Source organism: Macaca fascicularis, chromosome 4 (assembly GCF_037993035.2).
Source record: "Macaca fascicularis isolate 582-1 chromosome 4, T2T-MFA8v1.1".
NCBI lineage: Eukaryota > Metazoa > Chordata > Mammalia > Primates > Cercopithecidae > Macaca > Macaca fascicularis.
In genome coordinates this window covers 160,590,018-160,604,578 of record NC_088378.1, presented here as the reverse complement: position 1 = coordinate 160,604,578, position 14,561 = coordinate 160,590,018, and the positions used below count along the sequence as shown (strand labels likewise).

The window sequence follows — 14,561 nt, the reverse complement described above, 5'->3', positions numbered from 1 at the left end:
TCTACCTATCCTCTAATAAATGCCAAGAGAATACAAGGGATGTCCAAAATACCAAAGTGAGAAATTACTGCTATTGTAGCTTGAAGCTTAGAGGGTACATTCCTCCCTGCCTTAACTTAAATACTCTTTCTACAGAAGCGAGAAACAAAGACAGATCCCTGCAAACCAAGAGTAGTAGAGAAAGTGTTTACATGAATGGACACAGGGGCACGTTTTGTTCTTTCTCAGCAATCCTTTGTTGTTGCAAACAGAGACTATATACGATCCTGATGGGCAAGAGGGCCTAGTGATTTGTCTTTTCATTCTCCTCTGCTAATGATCCTCTGAACAGTCTACTGATCACATTTCCTTGCCCTTCATTCTTTTTAAAATGACCTTCGAAATTTAGAAAGGTCTTTTTAAATTTCCATACTCTCCATACTCTCCACCACTCTCCATACTCTCAATCTACCCATGGCCATTGTTCTTCCTTACATCAGCTCTCGCTTTCCCACATCACCATCTAAAAGGCCATTTCTATATTTTGTCCTGAGAAAGCTATACTTGTATCTAATAGTTATGAAGTTGTGTGTAATTATACTTTTATCTTTTCTGGTCATTATCACCTATATATACCATATAAGAACATTGAGAGAAGCCACTCTGAAAATGAACCTCAAATTTATTTCCATGCCATGGAAACCAACATTTCCAGAAATCATAAGTAAGTCACCCATATGGATCAGGATTATGTTTTTTACTCCCCCACAGAAGGCCTATAGTTGGTCCCTCTTACAACATTGGGGAGTGGTGTCCCAATTTCATGCTCTAATCACCAGAATTTGATAGGATGCACATGGCTAAGACAGAGACAATCTGAAGATACATGGAGATCCTGGAAATGATGCTTGCTAAAAGAAAGGAGGCATCTAGACACGCTTTGCCTCATTCATAACATTTCTTTTTTTTTAAATTAATATTTTAACTTTTATTTTAGGTTCAGGGGTACATGTGCAGGTTTGTTATATGGGTAAACTTGTAACTTGGAGATTTGGTATACAGATTATTTGATCACCTGGGTACTAAGCATAGTACCTAGCAGTTTATTTTTTTCCTTTTCCCTCACCCTCCTCCCACAAGCAGGCCCCAGTGTCTGTTGTTCACCTCATTCTGTCCACGAGTATTAGTTCATTCTTACATTGCTATAAAAAACTACCTGAGACTGGGTAATTTATAAAGAAAAGAGGTTTAATTGGCTCCCAGTTCTGCCGGCTGAACAGGAAGCATGGTTGTGGAGGCCTCAGGAAACTTGTAATCATGGTGGAAGGTGAAGGGGAAGCAGGTGCATCTTACATGGTTGGAGCAGGAGGAAGAGAATGAAGAGGGAGGTCCTCTACACTTTTAAACCACCAGATCTCGTGAGAACGCACTCACTATCATGAAAACAGAAAGTAGGAAATCCACCCCCATGATTCAGTTACCTCCCACCAGGGTCCTCCTCCAACACTGGGGAGTACACTTTGATATGAGATTTGGGCGGAGACAAAAATCCAAAACATATCATTCTGCCTCTACCCCTCCCAAATCTCCTGTTCTTCTCACATTGCAAAATACAATTATTCCTTCTCAACAGTCCCCCAAGTCTTAACTCATTCTAGCATTAACTCAAAAGTCCATAGTCCAAAGTCTCACCTGAAACGAGGCAAGTTCCTTCTGACTATGAGCCTGTAAAATCAAAAGAAAATTAGTTACTTCCAAGACACAATGATGGTACAGCCATTCGGTAAATATACAATTCCAAGAGAGAGAAATCAGGCAAAACAAAGGGGCAACAGGCCCTATGCAAGTCTGAAATTCAGCAGGACAGTCATTAAATCTTAAAGCTCCAAAACAATCTCCTTTTACTCCATGTCTCACATCCAGGCAACTCTGATGCAAGGAGTGGGCTCCCAAGGCCTTGGGCATCTCTGGCCCTGTGGCTCTGCAGGTTACAGCCCCCTTGGCTGCTTTCATGGGCTGGTGTTGTGTGCCTACGGCTCTTCCAGGTACATGGTGCAAGCTGTTGATGGAGCTACCATTCCAGGGTCTGGAAGATGATGACTCTCTTCTCACAGCTCCACTAGGCAGTGCCCTAGTGAGCACTCTGTGTGGGAGCTCCAACCCCACATTTCCCCTCCACACTGCCCTAGTAGAGGTTCTCTATGAGGGCTCTGCCCCTGCAGCAGATGTCTGCCTGAACATCCAGGTTTTTCATACATCCTTTGAAATCTAGGCAGTGGCTACCAAGCCTCAACACTTGTCCTCTGCACACATGCAGCCTTAACACCATGTGGAAGCTGCCAAGGCTTATGGCTTATGTCTTCTGGGGCAGAGACATATATGGGGCCCTTTTAGCCATGGCTGGAGCTGGAGTGGCTGGGACACAGGGAGCAGTGTTCCGAGGTAATGCAGGGCAATTGGGCCCTGGGCCCAACCTGCAAAACCATTCTTCCCTCCTAGGCCTCCAGGCCTGTGATGGGAGGGTCTGCTGTGAAGGTTTCTGAAATGCCTTCAAGGCATTTCCCCATTGTCGTGGCTATTAACATTTGGCTTCTCTTTGCCTATGCAAATTTCTGCAGCTGGCTTGAATTCCTCCCCAGAAAATGGGTTTTTCTTTTCTACCACATGGCTGGGATGCAAATTTACCAAATTTTCATGCTCTGCTTCCCTTTTAAACGTAAGTTCCAGTTTCAGATCATTTCTTTTTTGCTCACAAATAAAAGCATGTGCTGTTAGAAGCAGCCAGGCCACATCTTGAAGGCCACATCTTGAATGCTTTGCTACTTAGAAATTTCTTCTACCAGATACCCTAAATCATCATTCTCAAGTTCAAAGTTCCACAGCTCTCTAGGGCAGGGGCGCAATGTCTCCAGTCTCTGCTAAAGCATAGCAAGAGTGACCTTTACTCCAGTTCCCAATACAATCCTCATCTCCATCTGAGACCACCTCAGCCTAGACTTCATTGTTCATATCACTATCAGCATTTTGGTCACAGTAATTTAACAAGTCTCTAGGAATTCCAAACTTTCCCTCATCTTCTTGTCTTTTTCTGAGCCCCTCAAACAGTTCCAATCTCTGCTCACTACCCAGTTTCAAAGCTGCGTCTACATTTTCAGGTATCTTTATGGCAATATCCCACTCCCAGCACCATTTTTCTGTATTATTCCATTCTCTCATTGTTATAAAGAACCACATGAGACTGGGTAATTTATAAAGAAAAAAGGTTTAATTGGCTCATGTTTCTGCAAACTGTACAGGAAGTATGGCTAGAGAGGCCTCAGGAAACTTACAATCATGGTGGGTGGTGAAGGATGAAAGGGAAGCCACCATGTCCTACATGGCTGGAGCAGGAGGAAGAGAGTGAAGGAGGAAGTGCTACATACTTTTAAATGATGAGATCTTGTGAGACCTCACTCACTACTCACTACCATGAGAACAGCAAGGGGGAATCACCCCCACAGTTCAATTGCCTCTCATCAGGCCCCTCCTCCAATACTAGAGATTAAAATTCAACATTAGATTTGGGTGGGGATGCAAATCCAAACCATAGCACCATATGTTCTTATTATTTAGTTCCCACTTGTAAGTGAGAATATTTGGTGTTTGATTTTCAGTTCCTGTGTTAGATTGCTAAGGATAATGGCCTCCAGCTTCATCCATGTTCCTGCAAAGGACATGATTTCATTCTTTTTTGTGGCTGCATAGTATTCCATGGTGTATATGTACCATATTTTTGTTATCCAGCATACCATGGATGGGCATTTAGGTTGATTCCATGTATTTGCTATTGTAAATAGTACTGTGATGAACATATGAGTGTATGTGTCTTTATGTTAGAATGACTTATATTCCTTTGGGTATATACCCAGTAATGGGATTTCTGGGTTGAATGGTGTTTTGTTTTTGGTTTTTGAGGAATTGCCACACTGTTTCCCACAACACTGAACTAATTTAAACTACCACCAGCAATGTATAAGGGTTCCCTTTTCTCTGCAACCTTGTCAGCATCTGTTGTTGTTTGACTTTTTAGTAATAGCCATTCTGATTGGTGTTAGATGGTATTTCATTGTGGTTGATTTGCATTTTTCTAATTATTAGTGATGAACATTTTTCCATATGCTTGTTGGCTGCATGTATGTCTTCTTTTGAAAAGTGTCTGTTCGCATTCTTTGTCCACTTTGTTTGTTTTTGTTTTCATTTTTGGTTTTTTTTTGGTCTTGCTCTGATACCCAGGTTGGAGTACAGCGATGTGATCTTGGCTCACTGTAACCTCCTGGGTTGAAGTGATTCTCCTGCCTCATCCTCCCGAGTAGCTGGCATTACAGGTGTGCCACATGCCTGGCTAATTTTTTGTATTTTTAGCAGAGACAGGGTTTTACCATGTTGCCCAGGCTGGTCTCAAACTCCTGGCCTCATGTGATCCACCTGCCTCAGCCTCTCAAAGTGCTGGGATTACAGGTGTGAGCCATTGTGCTTGACCCTTTGTCCACTTTTTAATGTGGTTGTGCAACATTTCTTAGGGCCAGTTCCAACTACAGTTATGCAACCTTTGACTCAAGAGCCTTCACAGGATTTCCTTTAGTGTTTGCTGCATTTTTGCCAATTCCCACAATATTGTTTGAACTGTAACAGTTTTTCCTTCTTTCTTCTTTTCTTTTTTTTCACCAACTGGAATCTAAGATTGACTTACAGAAGCAAAGTATGTCTGAAATGATTAATATTCCTCTGAGTCTCTATGCGCATCAAGGTTTGTAACCTATTGTGAACTTGTGTGACTATGATTTAATCAGTGCAATTGATCTAAATAGTTTCCACACAAAAGCAGTTGACTGACTATAATGTAATCATGAAAAAGCAACAACTCTGGATTTTATTATATTATATTTATGTGCTCCATTTATTATGGTGGTGTCCTCCACCTCCAAAATGAAATGGCATACCCAAATTAAAAATGCACTAAGATATTTTAGTGACAAGAAAACATTTTTATTTTTTAATATCTGCAGAAGGGGCACAAATATATTATACTGGGAATATTTCGTTTCATTTTTAAAAAATCATAGTGGCAACATTATGCATTTAGAGTCATACTGCAGAGAGCATTATTACTTGCTCTATTTTGACTCCTTCATATTTTCCTTTCTTTTTAAAAGAATATGTGTGTGTGTATGTGTTGTTTTACTGTCTGGAAGATGACAAATTATGTACTTTAGTGACATAAATTACCTGAACAATTTACTGTAGATGCTCCTGGCAGAAAAGGCCACGTCATTCTTGTGTTTCCTTCTTTGCTGCTGTGAGAACACTATGTTCCCTGGAGAGCCTGGTGAGGCCTGGCTGAGCTAAATTCTTTTCACATACATGGTTCACTGCTTGAATACCCAAGAGGCAGAGCTTACTCTCTCACTCTCTCTCTGAGAATGGGTTTACCATTCTTGTGATGGCCCCTTGCATTCTGCTTTTCTGCCTCCAGTAATGTTTGGTATTTGATAATTTGGGAAAAAGGGACCACCAGCTATGCATTTGGATAATTATGAAATAAATGCTGTTTAGGGCAGGCAAAGGTTTCATAAATTCTAGCCTGTGATCAACTCCCAACCCAAAGAATGCATTTCAATTGTGTTTATCTTTGCTTGCATATCTACAAATAAGACATAAACATAGTTATCAATCATTTGGCACCTTTTAAATGGACACAATCATCCACTGTCTAACTTGCAGTGCTATAAAAGTTTGATGTGCAGTTGTAAGAAGCTCTTTTGTTTTCCTTTAATGGCACCAAATCAGGGATAGTCAAGTGTTTGCAGTCACGATGTCAGTCAAACCTTCAAGTTGCAAAGGTTCAATCTACCTGACCAGAAAGTGGTGGTCCCACGTGTTTCTCTATAAGCATCCTAATTGTCTCTTTCATTAGTCTCCTGGAGGGCATGTGTATGAATACATTAAACATGTCTAGAAGATAATAAATGGCATTTAAATAGTCTCAACTTTAGGCTTTTTGATTCAAAATATCCCAGGCCTGGCAATGGAGTGAGCAGGATTATCTGCCTTTTTGTCTCACTGCAGTACAGTCATTCTGAATGTTACCTTTGGTGTTGCTCAAACACCAGGCAGTTCACGTGCCCTCAGCTAAGAGAATAGCTGAGAATGACTGTCAGTTTCTCCCTTAGGTGGCCACTCAGTCCCAAATTTCCCATTTCTATGACTAATACCAGCATCTTTAATGTGACATTGAACACCTCGACCTCCTTCATCTTCTCTTTCTCATGTTCATTACTACCATTACTAATTGTACCTGCTTACTGCCACCCACAATTGGGTACATGTCTGGATTGGGAAAGCAGCCTCCTAATCATTTACCTACATCCAGTCTTCCTCTCTGCTTTCTGCACAGCTGCCAGAAAAAGCTCCGGCATATGCTGTTTGCAGCACATCCAGCGATTCATCACCAAAAACTAAAGCCTATTACTTAAGGTCTCCAACAACTGGCTTACTTTTTAACTTCTCTCTTTCCCCTGTTATTTTCACCTTTCTGTATCCAACTCAATATGCTTTCATCTCACTTGGTAAGTGTTGCTAGATGTTTGCCCTTACATTTTTGCACGAATCTTTGCACCTATCTGGAATGTTCTCTTCCCTTTTCTCTCTGCATCTCTCAAGACCTGAACTCATGATCCATGAAACCATTCTCCTTTAATTAGGCTACCATTCTGATTACTTCTTCATTTTGCTTTCCCTGTCCCCAGTACGTTTTTAGTCTATTGAAATTTGAGTCAAAATTAAGTAATTTTGAGCCCAACGATGTTTTGTTTTATAATTATTCACAACATGCTTCCAGTGCATTTGGAATGTACCTCAATCAAACTTTACAATGTACCTCCATCATCTACATGATAAAGAAACCTCTTAAAGTCAGAGAATATGTCATCTACTGTTTTTTTACACTACCCATATACCATTCTTCTATTCAGCCTTCATTCAACAAATGTTCATGAGCACATAGGGGCTGCAGATACAGCAGGAGTGAGAAAGATAGGCCCAGTTCTTGCCCTCAAGAGCCAGTGTGGAGCGGGCACATCCAATCAATATCCCTGAGGCCCAAAGGGAATATTCGGCACATGATTTTCAAAGGAACAAAAAGAGTATGTGTGATAACTTCACAAGTAGGAGCCAAAACAAATTCTGAATCATACCTAATGGCAAGAGAAATGAGAAAATTGCATCCAATTATTTATTTTGAAAAGCTATGGGATGCAACAATACAATTAGAAAATCACATGTCAGTCACTGGACACAGGCATCTGCCAGATTCTGCTGACCTCCTATAGCCTCACAAAATAGTAGGACCAGTGTCCGAGGGGTGTGGGGGCTGAAAATACTCTACATTTGATCTGGGTTATGGCTACGTGGGTGTGTATATATGCAAAAATTCAAGCCAGGTGCCATGGCATGCACCTGTAGTTCCAGCTATGTTGCCCAGGCTGGTCTTGAACTCTTAGGCTCAAGGATCCTCGAGGATCGCTTGAACCCAAGAGTTCAAGACCAATCAAGACCAGCCTGGGCAGTATAGTAAGATCTCATCTCAAAAACCAGCAAACCAACAAATTCATCAAATTGTACCAATGTTATACCTCAACAAATACTTTTTTTAATTGAAAAATAAATGGTAAGAAGGGGAAAAAAGCACACACTTGGCTTTGGCCAAGTCTTCTTATTTATTGTTATTTTTATTTTGTGGGCATGAAGTGAGCATGAAGCCATCTGAATGAATTCTTCCTTCCTCCTGGGCATGTGAGCCTTGGGGTGAGTCAGCGAGTCTTAGAATGCTGAAGGGTTGGTATAAAGCAACCTTCAACCTGAAGATCAATAAACTCTGGCTATACCGTAGAACCACTTGGATGGAGCATCTCAAAAGAAATACCAATGCATGAGCCCCCACCCTCAGAGATCAGATTAACTGGTCTGGGATGGGGCCCTGTATCAGTATTTAGAAAAGATACCACCACACCTGGCTTTTTTTCTTTTAAGATACAGTCTCACTCTGTCACTCAGGCTGAAGTGCAGTGGTACAATGTCAGCTCACTGCAACCTCCAACTCCCGGTTCAAGTGGTTCTCATGCCTCAGCCTCCTGAGTAGCTGGGATTACAGGCATGTATCACCACACCCAACTAATTTTTTCTATTTTTAGTAGAGACAGGGTTTCACTATGTTGGCCAGGCTCGTCTCAAACTCCTGTCCTCAAGTAATCTGCCCACCTTGGTCCCTCAAAGTGCTGAGATTGCAAGTGTGAACCACTGCACCTGGCCTCACACCTGGCTTAAAAAAAAATCTGTAGAGACGAGATCTCACTATATTGCCCAGGCTGGTCTCAAACTCCTGAGCTCAAGTGGTCCTCCCACTTTGGTTTCCCAAATTGTTGGGATTATGGACATTAGCCACTGCCCCTGGCCAGTTTTTTCTTGATATGAATAAACAATGTTGATGACCCTCCTGGGCCCCATTCCCTATTCCCTATTCTCCTCTTCCCCGGTGTGTCCCTATCTCCCCGTAGAGAAGATCTGTCACTTGCGTTAATACTTCTGACTCAACCGACTTCACTCTGGCACACTTCCACATTAAAATATAATAATTCAAGACTCCAGAAAAATGAGAAAAAAAATAGTCAGAAAAAGACTATTGAAGAAACTGATTGTATCTTGAAGCATCCATTTGAGAAAAGGCATTCATCAGATCTTTGAAAGCTGGCTTAAGACTTTAAGACTACTAAGCAATATATGCACTGTCCAATTGACTTGCCCTTAGGCGTCTCTATAATGGTAACTTGAAACCTACGTGAAACTTGTAAGACATTGAATAAATGTCTGTTTTAATGGCTTCTTTTCTGTCCACAGGAAATTTATTAGTGAGATCACCATTTAAAAGCAAGTGTGAATGACCTTCTCAGAAATCTATCACTCAGATGCACTGACCATCGTTCTTTGCTTACTATTTTTTATCATTTTCTTTTCTTTCTTCTTCTTCTTTTTTTTTTTTAAGTAATCAGGGACATTCCTGCATTCATGTGTGATGACTTTTTAAAACATACCACTTTCAGTCTGGAGAGTCATATAAGTTTTAGCTGGATGATCATGCTGTTTTTAAAAAGAGTACACAGCTTATTCACATAAAAAAAGAAGGTACATCTATAAGGCTCTGTGCCAATATGGTTGGATAAGAGTACGTAGATGAGAGATTCATTTAGATTAGACCAACCTTATTTCAGGGTTGGCCAACATGGAAATTAAGTTACAGTAGAGCCCTGGTGCTGAGTAATACTCCAAATACAGCTCTGTTCTGTTGTGGAGAAGGGATAGCATGGAGAATATTTCTCTATATGCCCTAATCCTTCCTTTCTGACTTAGAGGAACAGTTGTTTCACTTACCTTTCCAAAGCTAGACTCCTTATTTTTATTCTCTGCCTTCTGCCATCTTACCTCCTCCAGGAACTTGCTGTCTCATTCAGCCCTTTCTTTATCCTCTTCAATTTTTTTTACCTCCATTGAGACTTTAATCTCTGCTGAAGACCTGAACAATCTACTTTTCTTTGAAGAAAAAGAAAACAAACACAAACACATACCAAACAGATAAGCTGATGACTGATCATGGGGACCCTTCAAGCTTTCATTTATTTAATCCCTTTCATTTGGTACCAAACATCTGAACCAACTTGTCCAAGCTCTCTGAGTTCTCCACATCATTTCCTATCAGTGACTGCTCTTTTATTAAAATTCTCTTTTCTCTTAGTCTCTGGATCATGTCGCAATTCTGGTTCTTATCTTTCCCTTGACTACTTTCACATTTTCTTTATTGGCATTTTCTTCTCTTCCCACCTCCTAAATGCAAGGATCACTCTTTTGTCTCTTTTAATAGAGATGAGATCTCATTCTGTCACCCAGGCTGCAATGCAATGGCACAATCAGAGTTCATTGCAGCCTTGGACTCCTGGGCTCAACTTATCCTCTTGCCTCAGCGTCTGGAGTAGCTGGGACTATAGGCACATGCCACATGCTAGCTAAGTTTTCTTTTAATTTGTAGAGATGAGATCTCACTCTGTTGCCCAGTCTGGTCTCAAACTCTTGGCCTCAAGTAATCCTCCTGCCTTGGCTTCCCAAAATGCTGGGATAACAGCTGTGAGCCACCACCTCTGGCCAAGGAATCTAGATTTCACTTTTACTTTTGTCTTTTTACATACTCTTCACCCAAGAGCTCATTCATTCTCATAATTTCTACTGTCCTCTCTTAGTGGAATTACTTTCAAGACTGTCTCTAGTCCTGACAGCCCTTTGCAAGAGCTAATCTCACTTCTTCAATCATCTTTTAAATAGCTTTATTTAAATGATCCTCTGCTTCCTACCAGAATTCACAAACTCCTGCCTCATACAGTAGCTCCTTAAAGTCTTCATTTTGGCAAATGGTGCTATCTGTCTTCCCGGCAGCCAGGTTCAGAACCTTTGAGGCAACTTGCTCTCTAGTCTTGCTTGACTTCTGTGACCAATTAATTGCGTGTCAATTACTCATTTTTCTAAAACCTTGCTCTCATTTTCCTTTTATTTCAACTTTCGTTGTGCGACCAAATTCTGACCCTTATCACATCTGGTCATTACTATTGCAGTGACCTCCTTGCTGATCCTATCGTCTACTGCTCTTACCTATTCATACATTTTAGACAACACAGCTGAGTTGTTCTTGAACATTGTCATTTGTATACTGTCCCTTAAGTTGAATTGTGAACACAGTAAAGCTTTAAACCAAATGCACACATTTTAGATATTCAACAAATGTTTGTTCATCCACTTATTCATTCATCCAAGCAATATTTGTAAAGTTGCCAACTGTTTGACAAGCTCTGTTAGGTGACGGAGTATACATGTGAATAAAATGTGGTCCATAAGCATAAATGTTCTTGTGTTTTCCTTGCTGAATAAATGAACATAAGGAGGAAGGCAAAGCAAGTGTCCAGGGATATGGTACTATTTGAGTAGTGTTGGGAAAGCATGAGTTTTGCATGCTTTCCCAACACCATGAGGTATTAGTTTGAATCTAAGGATTGTATTGTACCAGTTCCATGACTGCAGTCTACCAAGCAGGAATGTTTATTAGCTGGGGTTGTTTAAGAAGCAGAAGCCAAGATAACAGATTTATTGGAAGAAACACCCATGAAGTTTAAAGGAAAAAGGAGTAAGTAGGGAGCCCCTTAGGCCATGATGTTGGTCTGACCCCTATGAAGGGAAGAAGGAAGGAAGAAGTGCTGGTTAGGGGAACTCTAAGATTCCAGAGCAGTTGCAGGAAAGTTTTGGCCAGGTTGATGGGAGTCCTCTAGCCAAAGTGGCAAGAAGACCTGCATCTCACAAAAATAGCATCTGTGCTCAGCCACTGGGTAAGAGCAGTTTGGAGGAAGTGTGGTTCTGAGAATGAGGTTGGGGATCCAGAAGTCAGTGACTGGGCCAGCATTCAGGTGAGCTCCCTGCAGCAGGACACCTGAGAAGCACACCATGCATTTGACTGATACCAACAGAAACTTCAGCTGACACTTGCCACAATAAAGAGTTAACAAAGTTTCTCTGTAAAGGTACAGATAGTAAATCTTTTAGGCTTTCTGGGCTGTATAACTCTTGCAGCCCAAGAGCTGCCATTGACATGAATGAATAGGCCTGACTGTATTCCAATAAAACTTTATTTACAAAACCAGGCAGGGTGCCAGAATTTGTCTGTGGGGCATAGTTTGCTGACACCTAGTTTAAGAAAATAAGGTGCTGTTTTCCTTACACAGTGGGATGTCTGGAGGTAAGAGAATGCAGGTGAAACTTCAGTGGCTCTATATGACATAAGACTTCCTTCTATACTTTTGCTCATGTATTCTCATCCTTTTTAAAGACAGGAATTACTCCTCTGATGCCTGTCTCTTATTTAAGAAGCCAAATTATTTCCCTCAAATCTCCTAACATTAAATAACTAATTAATTAATTAGTGAAATATTTATTGAGAAGCTACTACAGGCCAGGTATTTTTCTAAGTGCTCTGGCAGTTAACAGAACAGAACAAAATCTTTGCTGAAATGAAAGTGACACTCTAGTGGGAAGTGGAGAAAGACAGTAAACAAGATAAATTGTGAAATATGTAGTAGTAGATGATGATAGATGCTATAGACAAAATAAATCCAGGAAGAAGGGAGGCTGTTCCAGGTGGTGGTAGTGGGGAGAGGTTGCATTTTTAATAGAATGAAAAGCTGTTACCGAGAAGGTGACATTGGAATAAAGACAAGAAGGTGTTAAGAGTAAACCATGCAAATAAATTGGGCAAATATTTTCCTGGGAGGAGGACAGTGTATCAAATGCAAAGGTCTGATGCAAGGAGATTAGCGTAGCTGAAGCAGAGGGAGTTGGGGGCATGGGGGAGGAGAAAGTGAGGGGGCCATGTCCTGTAGAGCCTTCTGAGCTTCTGAATGACTTTGGCTTCTACTCTGAGTGAGATAAGAAGCCATGAGACTGTTGTGAGCAGAGGAGGGACACCATCTGATTTACATTTAACAGACTCACTCTGGGTACTGTGTTGAGACCACATGGGAGGGAGTGGCAGGATGGAAACGTGGAGACCCATTAGGAGGCTTCTAAGCTAGAAATGCTGGTGACTTGGACCAGTATGGCAGCAGTAGAGCTAGCAGAGACCAAGGATTGATTGATGATATAGGACAAGCTGTTGCTTGGTCTCAAACAGTGGCCCACAGGCTGCATGTGGCCCAGGATGACTTTGAATACAGCCCAACACAAATTAATAAGCTTTCTTAAAATATTATGAGATGTTTTTGTGATTTTTTAAAACTCATCAGCCATTGTTAGTGTATTTATGAGTGACCGAAGGCAATGCTTCTTCCATTGTGGCCCAGGGAAGCCAAAAGATTGGTTACTCTTGATGTAGAGTGTGACAGAAAGAGGGGCAAGGGTGGCTGAGTTTGCAGTCCTGTGCACCTGGAACAATGAGTTGCCCTTTACTTGCATGACAAGAACAAACAGAGGCAGCTATAGCCAGGAAGTACAGGAGAACAGAAGTGGATATGTTAGGCTGAGATTCTTAGTAGCTACCCAAATAGGGATGTTGAGTAAGCAGTTGGATACTTAAGTTCTGATATAGACTAGAAGTCCAGGCCATAGATGTAAATTTAGCAGTCTTCTGCATACATATATATGTCATGAGTTAGAATTTTGTCATGTAGTCAGGCCATCTATAGCTGCAAAGAAGGCAGAGAAGGTGAATATGCACCATCTCCAACTTCCATTGAGAAAGGCAGCAGAGAGAAAAGGATGGGAAGGTCTGCTGGGTCATTCAACCAACAATGTCTGTATTACCTAACATCTCAGCTCTTCCTGTACAAAATAAGAATAATAAAGTCTACTTTTTATGATTATGGTCAAAATGACATGAGATAAACTATAGAAACAGGCCAGGAGCCATGGCTCACGCCTGTAATCCCAACACTTTGGGAGGCCGAGGCAGGCAGATCACCTGAGGTTAGGAGTTCGAGACCAGTCTGACCAACATGGTGAAACCCCATCTCTACTAAAAATACAAAATTAGCTGGGCATGGAGGCGCATGCCTGTAATCCCAGCTACTCTGGAGGCTGAGGCAGGAGAATTGCTTGAACCCAGGAGGTGGAGGTCGCAGTGAATGGAGATCATGCCATTGCACTCCAGCCTGGGCAACAAGAGTGAAACTCCATCTCAAAAAAAAAAAAAAAAAAGAAACATAGCTCCTGGCATAATAGGACCTTTAAATATAGAAGTTCCCCTTTCTTTCTTTTCTGTGACCTGAGATATGTCATGGAAAGTCCTTCGTTAGCTTGCCCCAAATACTTATTTTTGGACTTCCTCATTGAACGAAGTGGTGACATTGTTATTTTTATAATCACTACTGTCACAAAAAACAGGAACTTTTTCTTGTTCCCCAAAACCACAGCTTTTCCAGAGCCTCACTGATCAAACTGGGCTCTTGCCTCTCAGTCCCACTTTCTTTTTATCTCAGGGGTTTTGTTTTTAATTTGACGTTTCAGTTTCTGTGCATAACCATGGTAGAAGGATTTCCAGATTCTTGGTAATCATTAACCAACCCAAGACAGGCATGGCCCTGCCCTGCCTCCCCCTCAGCTGAGGCCTTGCTGGAGAATGTCTGGGAAGGGCATTCACAGAGCACGGAGACGTCCAAAGCCACATGGAGGGCACCTGGTGAGAGGCCAAGTGAGGGCAGATTGTGGCCACGCCATGGGACAAGGTTGAAGAGAGCCTAATGCCATCTGAGGAAAAGGAACTGTAAAGAAGCTATTCTCGGAGAAATGGAACGTTCACCCCCAAATCTGGCTGAGCACTGTGCAGTAGCCTTCTTAGGCTCCTTCTCAGCCTTATCGGTTAACTTGATATTTACTTTACCCTCCCTCCTCCCTGTGCAGGGAGAAGGCCAAGAAGTTAATGCCTGTAGAGGTGGCCATAAAATCTTAACTCTTAGATAATATCA

At 41.5% G+C, this 14,561-nt stretch overlaps 1 long non-coding RNA gene across 1 annotated transcript in view; it reads left to right on the top strand.

The window, feature by feature from the left end:
* Positions 1 to 14,561, top strand: part of LOC123572830 (uncharacterized) — a 49,484-nt gene that overhangs the window by 23,193 nt on the left and 11,730 nt on the right. The window lies entirely within an intron of this gene.